Source organism: Erpetoichthys calabaricus, chromosome 2, assembly GCF_900747795.2.
Source record: "Erpetoichthys calabaricus chromosome 2, fErpCal1.3, whole genome shotgun sequence".
Taxonomy (NCBI): domain Eukaryota; kingdom Metazoa; phylum Chordata; class Cladistia; order Polypteriformes; family Polypteridae; genus Erpetoichthys; species Erpetoichthys calabaricus.
In genome coordinates, this window is record NC_041395.2 from 86,335,599 (window position 1) to 86,353,265 (window position 17,667).

A 17,667-nucleotide genomic window follows, 5' to 3' on the forward strand; every position below is an offset into this window, starting at 1 on the left:
AACCCAACCGCTTATCCCCAAAAGAATGAATGAACGAACGTGCCTCCTCCTCCTACCGTTTCAGTTCCGACGATCGCGTACTCCGGAGGGGAGTCCCGCGCAGAAGGGTACAAGTCCGTTCCAATTTCGCAACGTCCGCTTCGTATCTTTTGAGATTCTGCTGGGAGTTCCCTCCGGAGTACGGATCGCCTTAACGTTGGGCGCCAAAAACTGTGGTCGAAATTTAACATCTTATTAAAAAAACAAACATCATCTAATAGAACAATTCAGTAATCAGGCAGGAGAAACGCTGTTCATTGTATCTTTTAATTACACCTCGGCGAAACGCCTTGGAGGAAGCATTCTTCAAAAGCAGTCCATTACAGCATGGTCAGAATGATCAGAATGGTCAGAGAAACAAAGCATAGAGGTTCATTTTATAAACTGTAGAATTTACATACAGTGTCAATCAATGCATTCATTTTACTCTGGTTGGTTCATTGGTTTACACCCACATATTTATATAGAATAAAAGTCTTTTATATTATATTCTGGTTTTTCTTATACCTTTTGAGAGGAGACACCACCCTTGAGATTTCTGTGCATATAGCAATTGTCCATTCTCGTTTATGAGACATCTGCTGATTTCTTAGTCATGTCTTAGTTATCCTTTAGTACATTTTGTATATTACATCAACCTTTCTTCTGGTACATTCTTTATTTACTTGACCATCTCAGTATTTTTCCTAAACCAAATCTTATATTTCAGTGTACATTTTGTTGATCACTTGACTTTTATTTGGTTTCCCACGTTTATTAACCCTTTATGCTATTTCTTTAAGATGAATGCTATGTTGCCCTAAAACTATTCTTCCAAAGGAGAAAAATAAGACCATCCATATCACATTCCTGGACTTTGAGAAGGGCCTCACCACCCTTCCCAATCCGAGTAAGCATCCACCAAGACTTGGCACTATCACCCTGCTCTTCATCCTATGCATGGACACAGTTATGGCGGATATCCAGTCACTGGTACCATGGACATTGCTGTATGTGGATGACATCATGATGACGGAGGAAACAAAAACACCCCTAGAATGGCAGACACAGCAGTGGAAAGATCAGCTAGATGAAAACAGCCTGCAACTAAATCTCAAGAAGACCGAATACCTCGAAAGAGGGAACAATATGAGTGGATGGCCACGACCTGAACAAAATCACTGAGTTCACATACTTGGGCCCCTGTGTAAGCACCAAAGGTAGCACCATCCCTGACCCCCGTGCTCGTATTGGCACGGCATGGCTCAAGTGGCGACAAGTCAAGGGCATCCTGTGCTATCAATGAATTCCAAATTACATAAAGACAAAAGTGTAAAAGACCGTTGTTTAACCATTGGCCCTCTATAGTGTTGAATGTTGGCCAACCACCGCACAACAAGAACAACAAGAATATGTTGGAGATGAAGATGCTCTGATGGCCTCTCGGACTCACAAGGTGGGATCATGCCATGAACGTGGACATTAGGAGAAGATTGGGAGTGGCACCAATCACTAATAACATGCGAGGGGCTTGATTGAGTTGTTATGAATATGTCCTGCGTAGTGAAGGAGAGACAGTGGCCAAGATTACCCTTTGACTCAGCTCAGACGGCAAGTGACCACATGGAAAACCCTAAAAGTGATGGCTTGACAGAATCAAGGAGGACATGTGACCGATTGACGTCAACCTGGAAGATGCCCTATATTGGAAGAAGTGCAGGAAAGCATTGAAAGCAGCTGACCCTGTGTTAGCGCAGGACAAATACTAGGAAAGAGTAGGATGGAACCAACTTTGAAGGGGCCACCCGTTTACTGCAGGGAATGCTTATTCATGCACACATACACTCAAACCCAATGGACAACCAGGACTGGAAAATGAAACTTGTACATGTGTTTTTGGGATGTGAGAAAACAGATTTTTTTTTTCATCAAGCTGTATGTTATTCTCAAAAATATCAAAATTCTGTAAAGAAAATTTATTAAAGTAAGTTGTCTTAAAAATTCCCCATCAGTGCAGACTGCCGTATTATTTTAGAATGACAACGAAATTCTATCAACAAGGTAATGTTGTGAAACACCTTTAGGTTAAGCTGTCCTTAGAGGTGAAAACAAGAATTTAAACTGGGAGATGAAAAGCTGGACTTAACAAAGAAGACAAAGACATGGTCTATGGTTAGGCATTAGGTCAAAATAACAACAATTCTAATGACTACATCAGAAAAAAATCTACAAAATGTAAGAATACATAGTGCTAAATCAGAACCTAATCTAGAATTCTTAAAATCTATAATTAAAAGTTAATTACAGGAGCACGTTATCTAGATTTATCCCAAAGTTAGGACAGAATTGTTGTTACACCACCATTTTCAATGGCATGCGGACGATGATGTGACATGTCACCAACAATCATGTGGCTGGCAATAAGTTAATATGAAAATGAGTAAAAATGTATGTTACGGGTTCAAAGATCAAGATTCACTACAGTGTTATGATATGATAGCGACTGTTTTCTGTTGCATCTGCTTACATTTGCTTCTCTGTGCTCCATGTAATCAGTTCGTTTACATGACAGTTCTTCTGGGTAGGTAGGTACAGTTAGTTCAATATGTCTGGCATGTCTGTATTAATCAGATAAAACATACGTCAGTTGAAGTCTCTAGAGGGTTTCATTTAGCCAAACTCAAATGATGCCTTTGAGGTAAAAAACAACTGAAAGAAATAAAATCAATTCTTTATATGAGAGTTTGATTAGATTGATGTTCAGTGCCTCCATATCAATCAGATATGTTCTATATGCTAGTTTACTACTGCATGGTGTACATTATTTACATTGCATCTTGCATCACGACTCAATGACTATCTTCATGTAGAGTGATCTGTGAATGAGTGAATATGTGCGTGCACTGAAGTGAATGTCAGCACAGAAAAGTTTATTAGCATTGGGTCATCTTGGCTGTTGCTGGCAATGAGCACAGCTCACAACAGTCAGTGAATAGTCAGTAGAAATCACACCACAACAAAAATTCTGTAAGAAGAAATAGTTTTTCCAAAAGAGCACCTCCACTACTCTGGATACCCATCCCCTGCCCTGGAAATTAGTCGATGCCTCTATAATATATAACTCTTGGAAAAGCAAACTTTGAGGTTTGTAGTAGGAGTGACGGATGCATTCAAGTTGGAGGTGGGATTACATCAGGGATTGGCTCTGAACCCTTTCTTATTTGCAATGGTGATGGACAGGTTGACAGACGAGATTAGACAGGAGTCCCCGTGGACTATGATGTTTGCTGATGACATTGTGATCTGTAGCGATACTAGGGTGCAGATTGAGGAGACCCTGGAGAGGTGGAGATATGACAGACGAGATTAGACAGGAGTCCCCGTGGACTATGATGTTTGCTGATGACATTGTGATCTGTAGCGATACTAGGGAGCAAGTTGAGGAGACCCTGGAGAGGTGGAGATATGCTCTAGAGAGGAGAGGAATGAAGGTCAGTAGGAACAAGACAGAATACATGTGTGTAAATGAGAGGGAGGCCAGTGGAATGGTAAGGATGCAAGGAGTAGAGTTGGCGAAGGTGGATGAGTTTAAATACTTGGGATCAACAGTACAGAGTAATGGGGATTGTGGAAGAGAGGTGAAAAAGAGAGTGCAGGCAGGGTGGAATGGGTGGAGAAGAGTGTCAGGAGTGATTTGTGACGGACGGATATCAGCAAGAGTGAAAGGGAAGGTCTACAAGACAGTAGTGAGACCGGCAATGTTATATGGGTTGGAGACGGTGGCACTGACCAGAAAGCAGGAGACAGAGCTGGAGGTATCAGAGATAAAGGTGCTAAGATTTGCATTGGGTGTGACGAGGATGGACAGGATTAAAAGTGAGTACATTGGAGGGTCAGCTCAAGTTGGACGGTTGGGAGACAAAGTCAGAGACACGAGATTGCGTTGGTTTGGACATGTGCAGAGGAGAGATGCTGAGTATATTGTGAGAAGGATGCTAAGGATAGAGATGCCAGGGAAGAGGAAAAGAGGAAGGCCTAAGTGAAGGTTTATGGATGTGGTGAGAGAGGACATGCAGGTGATGGGTGTAACAGAACAAGATGCAGAGGACAGAAAGATATGGAAGAAGATGATCCACTGTGGCAACCCCTAATGGGAGCAGCTGAAAGAAGAGGAAGAAGAAGAGGAAAAGCAAACTTTAATGCATGCCAGCAGATTGACTAGTGTATTGTACTGTATCAGACTGCTTTTATTTTTCTCTGTGTGTGACTCACAGCATGTTTCATGAGGCTACAGTACATAGATGTGTTAACTGGGTAGTGCTGTCCTGTGAGCAGTACAGTTAACAAAGGTCTCCTGGCATCTGTTGTCAGCAACATTATTAATTGTAGACACTCCAAGAATATCCATCTTTTTTTTAAATGTTATGAATGATTTCTAGGACATAACACTGTGATTTATTGCTGTGCCTGAAAGATGAGCCATGCAAACTTTTTGATTTATAAAGTAAATGATCTTAAAACCCCATTTAAACTCAGTCTTAAAGATACAGTACTTTATTTCCAAAACACAGGAGTTTTCAGCTACAGAGGGGCATTCTCAGGTCTCAGACTATACCCCATCTCAGATCCTGGACACCTTCGAGATAAACAGGTATTTGACAGCTGAGTACCAGAAGGTTTGGGGTCTAAAAATTAAAAGTCTGTGTCTGCATGACATAAGTTCTGCACCGCTGTACACATATTGTACTCCAATTGGTGAAAAAAGAATGCCATAAGAACAGAATTTAGGAACTGACCAAGTTTCAAGAAAACAAACAAAAGGCAAAAAGCCAAAAGTCTCAGAAAGTCAAAAAAAAATATTGAAATATTTTTGAAACCAGGACCAAAACCAACAACAGTATTTGAAGCAACACAGAAGATCCTAACTCCCTAGTAGGATTTGAGCTATCTGAACACTCTGCAAAGATTTATGATTTACTTAGAGGCTTGTAAGTTGCTAAAAGAGCGCAACCTTTATAAATAATGGTGCTGCGATGATGTTATGCGCCACTCATCCAATGGTCATGTGGTATCAATCAGACATTGCGGTATAAAACAAAATGACCATGGTAAAAGTCAAAATGCAAAATGGCAGCAGAGGCATCCCAAAACAAGCAGCAAAATGGAAACATGATGACATTACAAAAATTACAGTAAAAAATATCAGCAACTGTGGAAGACAATTTTAAATACAGACACCCCCCACTGGAATGCCCTATTTTAAGCAATAAACACAGGCAGGAAAAAGCATCAGTCATTATTCTTTATCTAAATCTCGCAAGAGGTAACAAGTGCATTACATGTTAGCCACATGTTAGCCACATGCTACAAAGAAAAAAGTGTCCTCTGCACTTTATTTATACAATTGATTGATTAGGTCACTATTTTTAAAAGGAATTCATTACATAGTCAGAAAACTTTTAACATGATTGGTTATACCTAGTTGCTAACAGGACATGGCAGATGTTGATACCTTATCAGGGGTGGGCAAAGTCATTCCTGTAGGGCCGCAGTGGCCGCGGGTTTTTGCTCCAACCCAGTTGCTTAATTAGAAAACAATCCTTGCCAATAATTACATTTCATGGCTTGTTAGTGCTTTACCTCTGCTATGTCAAGTCATTCTCATATCCTAGATTTTTTTTCCATTCTAAGGATATCATCCAAATACTTTGAAGTGTAAAACGGATGGGTAATTCTCAATCCTTCTCTTTTTTCTCTTCTCTTTCCTTCCAAGTATTTAATTAAACCAAACAGTGCACGATAAATACACACAGGTGTAAAGGGTAACAAGCAAAATGGATAACTGCTGGTTTCTTTTGTCATTTGCATCTTATTGCTAATAAGGAGCAATTAAAAACCGAGAATGCAGCTGTTTAAGACTTAAATAAGCAATAAGGGTTCATAATCTTAATGAGGGAGATAACTAAAATGAAGCAGAAGATGTTTCTAGAGCAATTGGGTTGGAGCAAAAACCTGCAGCCACTGCGGCCCTCCAGGAATGACTTTGCCCACCCCTGCCTTAGATGACCACAATTTGATTGACAGTCCTGTTTGTTTAGGATGTTTGTGACTTTTTGAATGTATTATTTTCATTGTTATTTTTATTTTAGGAGATGTGTGAGTTTCTCCACGTACATCTTGTTTCCCAAAAAGTAAAGAACAATGGCCTAATTTGTTCATGATCCAGCTGGGTACAAAAAACAGGAAACTTAGTACTATAGAAGAATGGTTATGCCATAAATATAACATTTTCTCTTAAGGTGTTATATAAAATAACAAGAAATACATTTATCCTAGTGAATAATAAAATAACAGCATCAGCTTTTAAGCATAAGCTCAGAAGGATACGAGACTCAGACACATGCTGGGTGCATATTGGACCAGGGTTCAAATTCAACTCTTACACAACAAAAACAACATTTATTTGTATAGCACATTTCCATACAAAGGATGCTTTACAACATGTCAAAGTGCTATTTAACATGTCAAAGAAGTAGTTAAAAGCTCCAGTTTAGCTGGTTAAAAAAAACAAAACTTGTAGGAGTTCCAGGCCAAGTGACCATCCAGCCCCCACTGGGCATTCTACCTAACATAAATGTTCGTAAGTTGTTGTTTATTGTTTTTCTTTTTCTTAGGCTTCATCTTAGAGGATTCAATGCAGTGATCTGTGATAAGCTGCGATATCTGCTTTCATTCAGACGTCACAGGTGGCGGTGGTGGTGGTGTAGATTGCAGATTCACTGAAGAAAATTATCATTCTCTGTATATCTAAGTTATTAAGAGTAGAACTAAATTGAAGGCATGAAAAGCAAAATTAAAAAAGTGAAATTTCTTAGTTTCTTAAAATGTTGCACAGTGTTAGCCTGGTTTATCTCTATTGGTTAAGGATTCCAGATTTTTGGCGCATTACAGCAAAAGGCCGCCTCACCACTTCTTTAATGCTTGGCTCTTGGAATAATAAGCAGATCACTATTAGAAGATCTAAGGTTACAACGTGGGAGTGTAAGGGGACAGGCCCTCCAAGATACAGGAAGGAGCAAGATTATTTAAGGCTTTATACAACATTAGTAGTATTTTAAAGTCAGATCTGAAGGACATGGGTAACCAATGTAACAACGCTAAAACTGGCGTGGTGTGCTCAGATTTTCTTTTTCTAGTTAAGGTTCTTGCTGCTGTATTCTGAACTAACTGCAGACAATTGATGTCTTTCTTAGGTAGACTAGATAGGAGGGCATTACAATAATCCAGCCACCAAAAACAAAAACACAAATACATTTTTCAGCATCTAAAGTGCTATAAGAGATCTCAGTTTTGCATTTTCCTTAAACGGGAAAATGTCATTCTAGTAATATGGTTAATATGTAATTTAAAGTTTAGGTCTGAGTTCAAGATTATACCTAAATTCTTTACTTCCACCTTAACTTTTACTGTTAAGGAGTCAAGTTTATTTCTAATACCCTCACTATTTAACTTTTATTGATGACTAACATTTCATTTTTTCCTGTTTTAGGCTGAGAAAATTACTACTCATCCATTGTGAAATACAAGACAGACATTGGATCAGACAATCCAGAGTGTTGGGCTTATGAGGTGCTACAGATAAGCAAAGGTGTGCGTTGTCTGCTTAGCTGTGGTAGATCACTTTGTATTTTTAAATAATCTGGCCTAATAGGAGCATACTGTGGTCTATGATGTGGAATTACATCAGGGATCGGCTCTGAGCCATTTTCTATTTGTAATGGTGATGGACAGGCTGACAGACGAGATTAGACAGGAGTCCCCATGGGCTGTGATATTTGTGGAAGACATTGTGATCTGTAGTGAGAGTAGGGAGCAGGTTGAGGAGACCTTGGAGAGGCAGAGATCTGCTCTAGAGAGGAGAGGAAGGAAAGCCAGTAGGAACAAGACAGAATACAGGAGGTCATTGGAATGGTGAAGATGCAGAGAGTAGAGTTGGTGAAGGTGGATGAGTTTAAATACTTGAGATCAATAGTACAGAGTAATGGAGATTGTGGAAGAGAGGTAAAAAAGAGAGTGCAGGCAGGGTGGAATGGGTGGAGAAGAGTGTCAGGAGTAATTTGTGACAGAGGGTTATTAGTAAGAGTGAAGAGGGAAGGTCTACAGGACGGTAGTGAGACCAGCTATGTTATATGGGTTGGAGATGGTGGCACTGACCAGAAAGCAGGAGACAAAGCTGGAGGCAGCAGAGTTAAAGATGCTAAGATTTGCAGTGGGTGTGACGAGGATGGATAGGATTAGAAATGAGTACATTAGAGGGTCAGCTCAAGTTGAACGGTTGGGAGACAAAGTCAGACAGACGAGTTTGTATTGGTTTGGACATGTGCAGAGGAGAGATGCTGGGTAAATTGGGAGAAGGATGTTAAGGAGCTGCCAGGCAAGAAGAAAAGAAGAAGGCCTAAGGGAAGGTTTATGGATGTGGTGAGAAAGGACATGAAGGTGGTGGGTGTAACGGAGCAAGATGCAGAGAACAGAAAGATATGGAAGAAGATGATCTGCTGTTGCGACCCCTAACGGGAGCAGCCAAAAGGAAAAGGAGACTGTGGTCTATGGTGTCAAATGTTGCACTTGGGTCTAATAAAACAAGAGCAGGCACGTAGCCTTTGTCAGCATTAATCCATACGTTATTTACTGCTTTAGCCAGTGCAGTTTCTATACTTTGATTTGTTCTAAAAACTATCACTAGAATACAGTGTATGTTTAAATAGCCGTTTAACTACTGAAAAACTCATTTTCTAGAATTTTACATATAAAAAAGGCAGGTTAGAAATAGACCTCAAATTGTCAAGCGTAGAGGAGTCTACATTATCTTTATTGAGTAGAGGTTTAACTACTGCAGTCTTTAGACAATCTGGGAAGATCCCTGTATCTAATGATGAGTTCACTATGTCAAGTACAACATCAGTAAGTACATGTGAGATTTCTATGAAAAATCCGGTTGGGACTGTGCCATGGACACAAGTGGAATGTTTAAGCTGAGAAATTAGTCTACGGAGTTTAGGTACACCCATTTCAGTGAATGAAATCCATTCTCTAAAAATACCATGCCTGAGGTTCAACAGAATTCATTTTGGAGGGCTGTATTATGTTACTTCTAGTATCATTTATTTTGTGTTTTAAAAAAAAGTATTCAGGAGTCATTTCTTGGGATGAACTGGATTTAGAAGACGATCAATAGTAGAAAATAAACCTCTTGGGTTCCTTGCATGATCATTAATAATTTTAGAAAGATAGGCCTGCCTGTCAAGGCAGACTACTCTATTGTACTCTGCTATATGTGCCTTTAATATTTCATAGTGTAATTTTAGTTCAGTTTTTCTCCATTTACCCTCAGCCCTACAAAATGTTTTCTTAAAAGCCAACACTGTGAGGTATTTTAGTGCTGGAGGATTTCTTAACAATTTGTTAGGGAGGCACTATGTTAACTGTAGCTGTCTGCTTTGAAAATAAATATTCCACCTTACTAGTTACATTGCTGGCTGTGCTAAGACAGGCACTAAATTTGGATTCATTATTGTAGAGAAAAGCCAAGCAAAATGACACCTTTTATTGGCTAACTAAAAAGATTACAATATGCAAGCTTTTGAGGCAACTCAGGCCCCTTCTTCAGGCAAGATGATGATTACATCACGGTAACAACACCCTAGTACTACAGATTCATTATTGAGAATATTAACAAATCTAGACACTGTGAAAGCATCAAAATAGTGCCTTTTAACAATATGCCATTCTTTAATTCTAGTCACTGGCATTTTTGCAGTACACAGAATTCAGAAATTGTCTGATATACTGATATCCATATCCTGCCTAATGCTAACTTTTAATCAATTTGAAATAGCTGAATCTACCACATGTCTTCCCTTATGTCAGTGGTTCTCAAACTGTGGGGCGGGGGGCGCGAAGTAACAAAAAGGGGGGCGCAAAGATATGAAAAACAGAAAACAAGAATCAAAAATACGAAAAATACATCTATTGAAACCAAAACAAATTAACTTAAACTACATTCTGATACTAGAAAAATAAATATAGAGTTAGATAAATGTCGATAAAAGTTAAGTAGGTATAATAAAATATGCATCTATGATATATCATTAATTAGAAAAGAACAAATTGGTATTAGTGGGCTCCTTTCAAAAAAACCTTAGGGGGGCATGATTAAAATTGTTATGAAAACTCGGGTCGCAAATACTAAAAGGTTGAGAAACGCTGCCTTATGTGAAGACTAACTGACATGCTGGCTTAAGACCAAAAAAGTTAATCAACTCCAGTAAAACATTTGTATTACACAAAATAAGTGTAAAAATAAGAAGGGGGGGGGGGGGTAAAAATCTAAGATTCATAATACTGCATTGTCTTTTTCATATAACATTGTGTTCATGATGTCTGTCAACTTTTACAGCAGTTAACACTTGTCAAAATTTGGTGAGCAGCCACTCTATGCTACCCAGCTCCTCCAACAATGGAGACAATAAGCCATCAAAGTAGTGTCAGTACAAGCAAGATTATAGATTATAGAGTAACAGCTACAGGCACACAATAGGACCACACACTGCTTGTGGTCAAATAGAATTAGGACTCACAGAAGAATAAAAATGGCAACCGGTGCGATGAATTCTTAGTGTATATTTTGCGAGTTTAGTCTATTGCATGTCAGGGGCTTAACCCACTTATCCTAAAATGAATTCATTGAAGCAGGTTGAAAGTAGTGTAAACATTGCAGCAAAATTTATTTTAACCAATATATGACATAAGTGAGTGTGAAAGTATCGAGAATTGGCATTAGAATAGTTAAAAGCTGAAGCCCTAAAAGCCACACATTCTTTTCACCGGGGCCTTTACAGAGAAGTAAACATAGTGGTCCAATATGTCATTTCATTATTTGTGTTTCTCAGCTCTTTTTTGACAGTTACACAATAAACGCTCATTTTTCTAAAGTAGAGACCTTTACAGACAATTAAGATATTTGTAAAAATCTGGTGCTTTATTTGTTTTCTCTGTATTATTGTTGGATGAGTTTGGAATGTATTAAATATTATTGTTGCTATTGTGTCTTTTTATCAACAGTAGCAAATTATTATACACAGTTTAAATAAAATGTATAGTTTGCTCTGTATATAATACTTAAAGCAGTCAGAAGCAAAAGCTACTGTACATAATTTACTGTACCGTACAACTTATATAACTATAAAACAAATAAGTTGTTCAGTGCCCATGGTAGATCATAGGTCATATTTTCTTGATGTGTATGTGTCTGAATATTCCAAAGTAAAGATATAATTCCTAAAGCATAATAAAAAAAATTAAAATCCCAGTATTTGGGGAATCATTTTTTTAAATTTTTACATTTTTTGCCATAAAATATAAAGATGGCTAAATTTCACTGGATGAGATGGTTGTAATTTCAGTCCTGAGGTTCTCAAACTTGAAGGAACAAGGGCAAAAGTAAGGTCAGGCGAAAAAATGTGAAATGTTTGGAGTGACCTCCTGGAATGGAAAGAGTTTGGTTCATTATTTTCCTTAGATGTGAATAAGAATGAGTGAAACAGACAGATTTCAGTTCTAAAATTAATTTTGCAGGTGATATTTTAATTATTAAGCACAGAAGTTACTAAAAAAAGAGTTTTTGGGGGCTTTAAAAGATTTTTGTTGTAGAAAAAAAAAATCTCTTCCCCCCTAAAGTTTCATACGCACATCTGTGTTTACCTGTGTTCTTTTCCGTGGCTGTGTAATGCATGTAATCTCTAGCACCTAGGTCAAGTCAATTCTCTTTATACCTCTTGCTCACGTCACCATGGAGGAGTGCAGTGCATTTTATAAAAATGTGACATGCTGCAAAGTGTTTTACATGAAATCCCACAATGTACACAGGACAACACAGTACCCAGAAAGTCACTACTTCCAGTCCCCACCTCAGTTACCAAGAAACTGCCTAGCTTAGGGTATGCACACTTTATGCACTACTTTTTCCCCTAGATATCTTTATTTAAATACTAAATGACAAGCACCCAAATGATGAAAGCATGAAAATGCTTCCAGACAGGAACTAAATGCCTTGCATTAATGGCAAAGCAAAACCCACAGTCTAACACCAAATTCAAATCTGTAAGATTTTTGTGTTTTCTTCACAGAATAACTCACTACAGTATATAGGAAACCACTCCACTGTTATTCCTAAATAACCTTTCCTTGGTTCCTGCAGAAGACATTGAGAATATGCAAGCTTCATGGACCATGGAGCTTTGAGTTTCTTTCTGTCACCCATGCATTTGCAATTGTCTAGATTGTCATCATAATTAACAATGTGAGGCTCATGCTACCAGAAAATATCTGGTGGATCAAGAAAATGTCTACATGAGACATGAAATGCTTCCAAACCTCTTTTTTAGCACTGTTCACAAATGCTCATCAGAGGAGCACCCTCCCGGCTCATCACAAATATGCAATATCCCATTAGGGCGAGACTGGGTGCTGTCGCAAACACACTTGTCTTTTTTTTTTTCCTGCTCTGTAGCATGAAGATGCCCCTTGAGGGAAAATAACCCTGCGCCTTCCAGCCACAGGGCTATAAAGATCCAATGTCTACATTTCATTGTGAACCCGGACTTGATGAAAGGACAATGACAGACCTGCTCTCAGGAGCCAAAACCTTTTCTCAAAGCCAGGAAGGCTGCTTATTTTGTTTTGATTTTGTGCCCTTGAGCACTGATTTTGAGTTGTTTTACTGGAGAATTAAAAGGGGTGACCCCATTGGTACCTCAACACTTTTTGGATCACTACCTGCAATTTTTCACCCATTCACACACTGGATGTCCTTATTTATATGCTAAATCACTGACAGACTGAGGAGATCGTTCCTCCCCCACACTATGCAACACTTCAATTCCACCCGGGGGGTAAACGTTAACATTATACAAAGTTATTGTCTGTTATACCTGCATTTTTTATCACTCTTTAATTTAATATTGTTTTTTATCAGTATGCTGCTACTAGAGTACGTGAACTTCCCCTTGGGATTAATAAAGTATCTATCTATCTATCTATCTATCTATCTATCTATCTATCTATCTATCTATCTATCTATCTATCTATCTATCTATCTATCTATCTATCTATCTATCTAGAAGCATGCAGAATTAATTAATGAAAAGGCTTCCAGAAAGGAACTAAATTTTTATTTCTTGTGTCAATGGAAGTAAAAGGGCATTTGTTTCATACATTGTTTGCAAAGCAAGACACAGAGTTTCACTTTAAGATCAATTTCACAACGATTATTTGGCTTATCCCTATATGTCAGGTCAGGTCAGGTTGGGCAGTATACACTGGTACAGCGTGTTGCCACACCCACCACATGACGAAACAGCTCGGGATCCTGGTGAGCAACTCCTCAGACAGACATGTGGTCCAGTCGCACCCTCGGGAAATGACCATCTATCTGCTGCAGCCAGATGTTATGTGGGCATCGCCCTGGTCTGGTCCAGCCACTCGGGTCGTCAACAATGAGGATCTTGTGAGCTGAATCATCCTCAGGGAATCATGGCAAATGGCCGAAGTGCCGTAATTGACGCTGCCTCACAATGCAGGTAATGTGCCTCATTCAGGACTCCATGAGCAACCTCTTGTCTACCAGTGGCAGACAAGGACTCTAAAAAAAGACACAGTCGTATAGCATCTTACAACTATATAGCAAAAAGCACCAGGACTCTAAAGACATGGGCCTTCTTCCTTTTGCAAAGATATTGAGAGCACCACACACCCATTTCCAGCAACCTCATTACCCCTCGTTCTCTCCCAATCCATCTACTGACTTAATAGGAGAAGTCACCATAAACTTGAATGTCGCTGCCAAGATAAGTAAACCTCTCAACAAGGTTGATGCTCTCTCTGCAAACAGACACTGTTGACGGCTGTGCCCAAGAAGTCATTAAAGACCAGGATCTTGGTTTTTATCCAGGACACTCAGACTCATCTCTTAGACTCTTGAGAGCCCCGATCAGAGCCTGCATTGACTCCGTGAAGATCGCAGCACTGTCGGCACAGTCAAGATCAGTGAGTCTTTCTTCACCAGCAGATGTCCCACAGCCGCTGGACCCCATGACCCCGCCAAATACCCAGTTTATGCAAGTATTGCACAGAATAAGAGACACACCTATGACAAACCCCAGAATCAACTAGAAAAAATGCAGAGGTTCTGCCTCCACTCTGCACAGCACTCACAGTACCAGAGTACAGGCCTGCCATGATATCTAGCAGCTTCAGGGAGGGTCCCACAAAGTCTCAGGATTTCCTACATGGCAGCTCAATCAACTGAGTCAAACGCTTTATGAAATCGGTAAAGGCCGCAAATAAACTCTGCAAATATTCGCATTTAAGCTTAATGAGAACCCTTTGTGCCAGGAAGTGGTCGATTTTAGACTTCTTAGGTGTAAAACCAGACTGCTCACTGGTAGGTGAGCAAGTGATCATGGATCCTATGACGTTAAACTGTATCAGGCCCTACAAGTGAGGTTGGTGGCAGGATTGGCAGCCCAGCCACGGTAAAAAATTCACACAGCTCCAAAACGGCAGACAGATCTTTTTTCTGCTCTCCGAGAGAGTAGCGCTGCTGCAGCCACCTACTGTACAAGAAGTATGCTCACGTTATGAAGGGGATGGGGGAAAGCCCTCAGGAACCTCATCCATGGAACAGTTGAAACCGCTGGAGAGCCAATGGAGTCAGGCCTGTTGGGGATCGGAACTGGTGTGGTGTTGAGGTGTTGCCCACTGCACGACAATACCTGGGTCCAAATTTGAGGCAGCCCATCTGGGTAGGTTTGTGCAATGTCTTGTGTCTCTGACATGATGTTCATCTTCCTCTACTGTCGGAAGAGTTTCATAAACTCTGCATTTCAGTAGTGGTACTCTGAGCGGCACAGACATGAGACCAGATCTCTTTTATTGGTTGGATCACTCTGATGGCTGCCATGCACAGGGAGTAGCTGTTGCTGTGGTGGATCGGCTCTTTTTGATGGTGTCCGATGTCAACCCTTTCAAAGAGCATATTATGAGACTCAGATTATGGCACTCTCTGGGTGCCTGGTCTGTTGTCTCAGTGTATGCTCTGACCACGGTGAATGATGTCTTGGTGAGGGAGACATTTTACTCACAGCTTCACTCAGTGGTTGATGGATGCCTGCGAAATGAACAACTGAAAAAGACACCAATATTTGCAGTATTTGATCTTTGATGCTTAAAACATTTCCATGAAGTTTTTTTAATAGGAATATTACCATTTTACTTCCAGAACATAATAAAATAATAATGTGCTGCTTTAAGGAAAAACAATTATGTTTACCTAACATGTTTCCCATGATAAAATACAACAGGAAGTGGCTACTTTGGTGTACTGTATTAAAAAAATTTAAACAGTAAAAACAGGGTTAAACAATAAATCAGGAATCTCTGCTCCGATAGAAATGTGCATGAGTGTTCATTTGTATGTGAGTGCAATTTTTATATTTATCTGTCAGCAGGATTATCAATTTGACTTTGTGTTCTGGGTTTATACGTGTGCTTCATGTGAAGGTAGTAAAAACTGGCCAATGTATCAAATAATAACTGAGTGTTTGAGCAGTGAAATCAAAAGTGAATGTTTATGGCTGGAGGGAAATGAGATTAGAGTCTCCAAAGAAGCATTTGTCTTAGGTAAACAACTAGTCTCCAAGTCATGTGAATAGTTCACTCACGGGCATTTCTTGTGATCAGCCTTTTAACTTCTCTGCACTGCTTATCAGCGTTTCAGGTTAGCACTGACGTAATGAAGCTTCTTTGCTGCATTGAAATCAAATGAAATTTTTTTTTGTAGAGATCATTTATGTACATTAAATTGATATGTGATATATTACTTGTGTTCATGTGTGTTCACACTTTAGTTCAGGTATTGCAAAAATGCATCTATTACTTATTCATTTACTCTTATGTAACAAAATCTTACTAGATGCTTCTTTGGGTTTTCATAATACTTATAAAACATCAGTAGATAGATTATTCGTCTCTGTGTAGTGTGGCATATCAAAATGATGGTAAAACCACTTGATAATATGAAGGATTTACAGGTGTTATACTAAATATGTAATATCTGAGCTGAGATAAATGCGTCTCAGCTAAGCCACATCAGAATACTCCAAAGTGAAGTTTTGTTAGTAGATTATATTTTAGAGATGAATAAACACTTTACTGATGTATTGTAAGTGTTATGAAGCCCCAAAGAAGTGTTTGTTAAGGTCTTGTTACATAAGAGTACATGATTAATAGATGTATTTTGCAGTACTGAAACTAAAGTGCTGCCGTTCACTTAAAAGAGAGCTTTATTGTCATTTTCCTTGTAATAATGGGAGATTTTTACTCTTCAACTCATAGTCTGCAACTTATGATCCTAGTCATTTTCACAAGTGCAGATTTCATAACAAGCAATGGAAAAACACAAAATGAAATGTCTTGTAAATAGTTACATTTTAATATTTTCTATTTGAAACCATTGTGTTATATAAAAGAAGTAGATTGTCTGGCTGGCAAGGGCTTACCAGAGGCAGAAGGCATTCGTGTTGTCACACAATATAACTCTACAGACTAGAATCCGTTGAATCATTATAGAGGGACTTGGACAGGATACAGGTTTTGGGCAGATTTGTGGCAGATAAAATTGAATGTAAATAAATATAAAGTATTACACGTAGGAAGTAAAAATAATAGGTTTGAATACACAATGGGAGGGATGGAAAATTGAAAGTACACCTTAGGAGAAGAACTTAGGAGTCATAGTGGACTTGACAGTATTAACCTCCAGACAATGTCCAGAAGCCATTAAGAAGACGAACATAGTGTTGGGTTGTATAGCACGATGTGTGCAGTACAAGACCAAGGAGGTTATGCTCAACCTTTATAACACACTGGTGAGGTCTCATATTGAGTACTGTTTGAAGTTTTCGTCTCCAGACTACAAAAAGGACATATCAGCACTAGAAAATGTCCAGAGAAGAGCAACTAGGCTGATTCCAGGGCTACAGGGGATGAATTATGAGGAAAGATTAAAAGAGCTGAGCCTTCACAGTTTAAACAAAAGAAAATTAAGAGGAAACATGACTGAAGTTTTTAAAATTATGAACGGAATTAGTCCATTGGATCGAGACTGTTAGTTTAAAATGAGTTCAACAAGAACACAGGGACACAGTTCAAAACTTGTTAAGGGTAAATTTCACACAAATATAGGGAAGTTTTTCTTTTCACAGAGAACCATAGACTAATGGAATAAGTTACCAAGTACAGTGATCCCTCGCTATACAGTATCGCGCTTCGTCTTTCGCGGCTTCACTCCATCGCGGATTTTAAATGTAAGCACATGTGAATATATATCGCGGATTTTTCACTGCTTCGCGGATGTCTGCGGTCTACAGTATGTGTGCTTCCTCAGTTGATTTGCCCATTTGAATTCAAACAAGGGACGCATTTGAATTCAAACAAGGGACACTATTGGCGGATGGCTGAGAAGCTACCCAATCAGAGCATGCAGTTAAGTTCCTGTGTGCTGCTGATTGGCTCAGCGACGGAGTGCTGCAT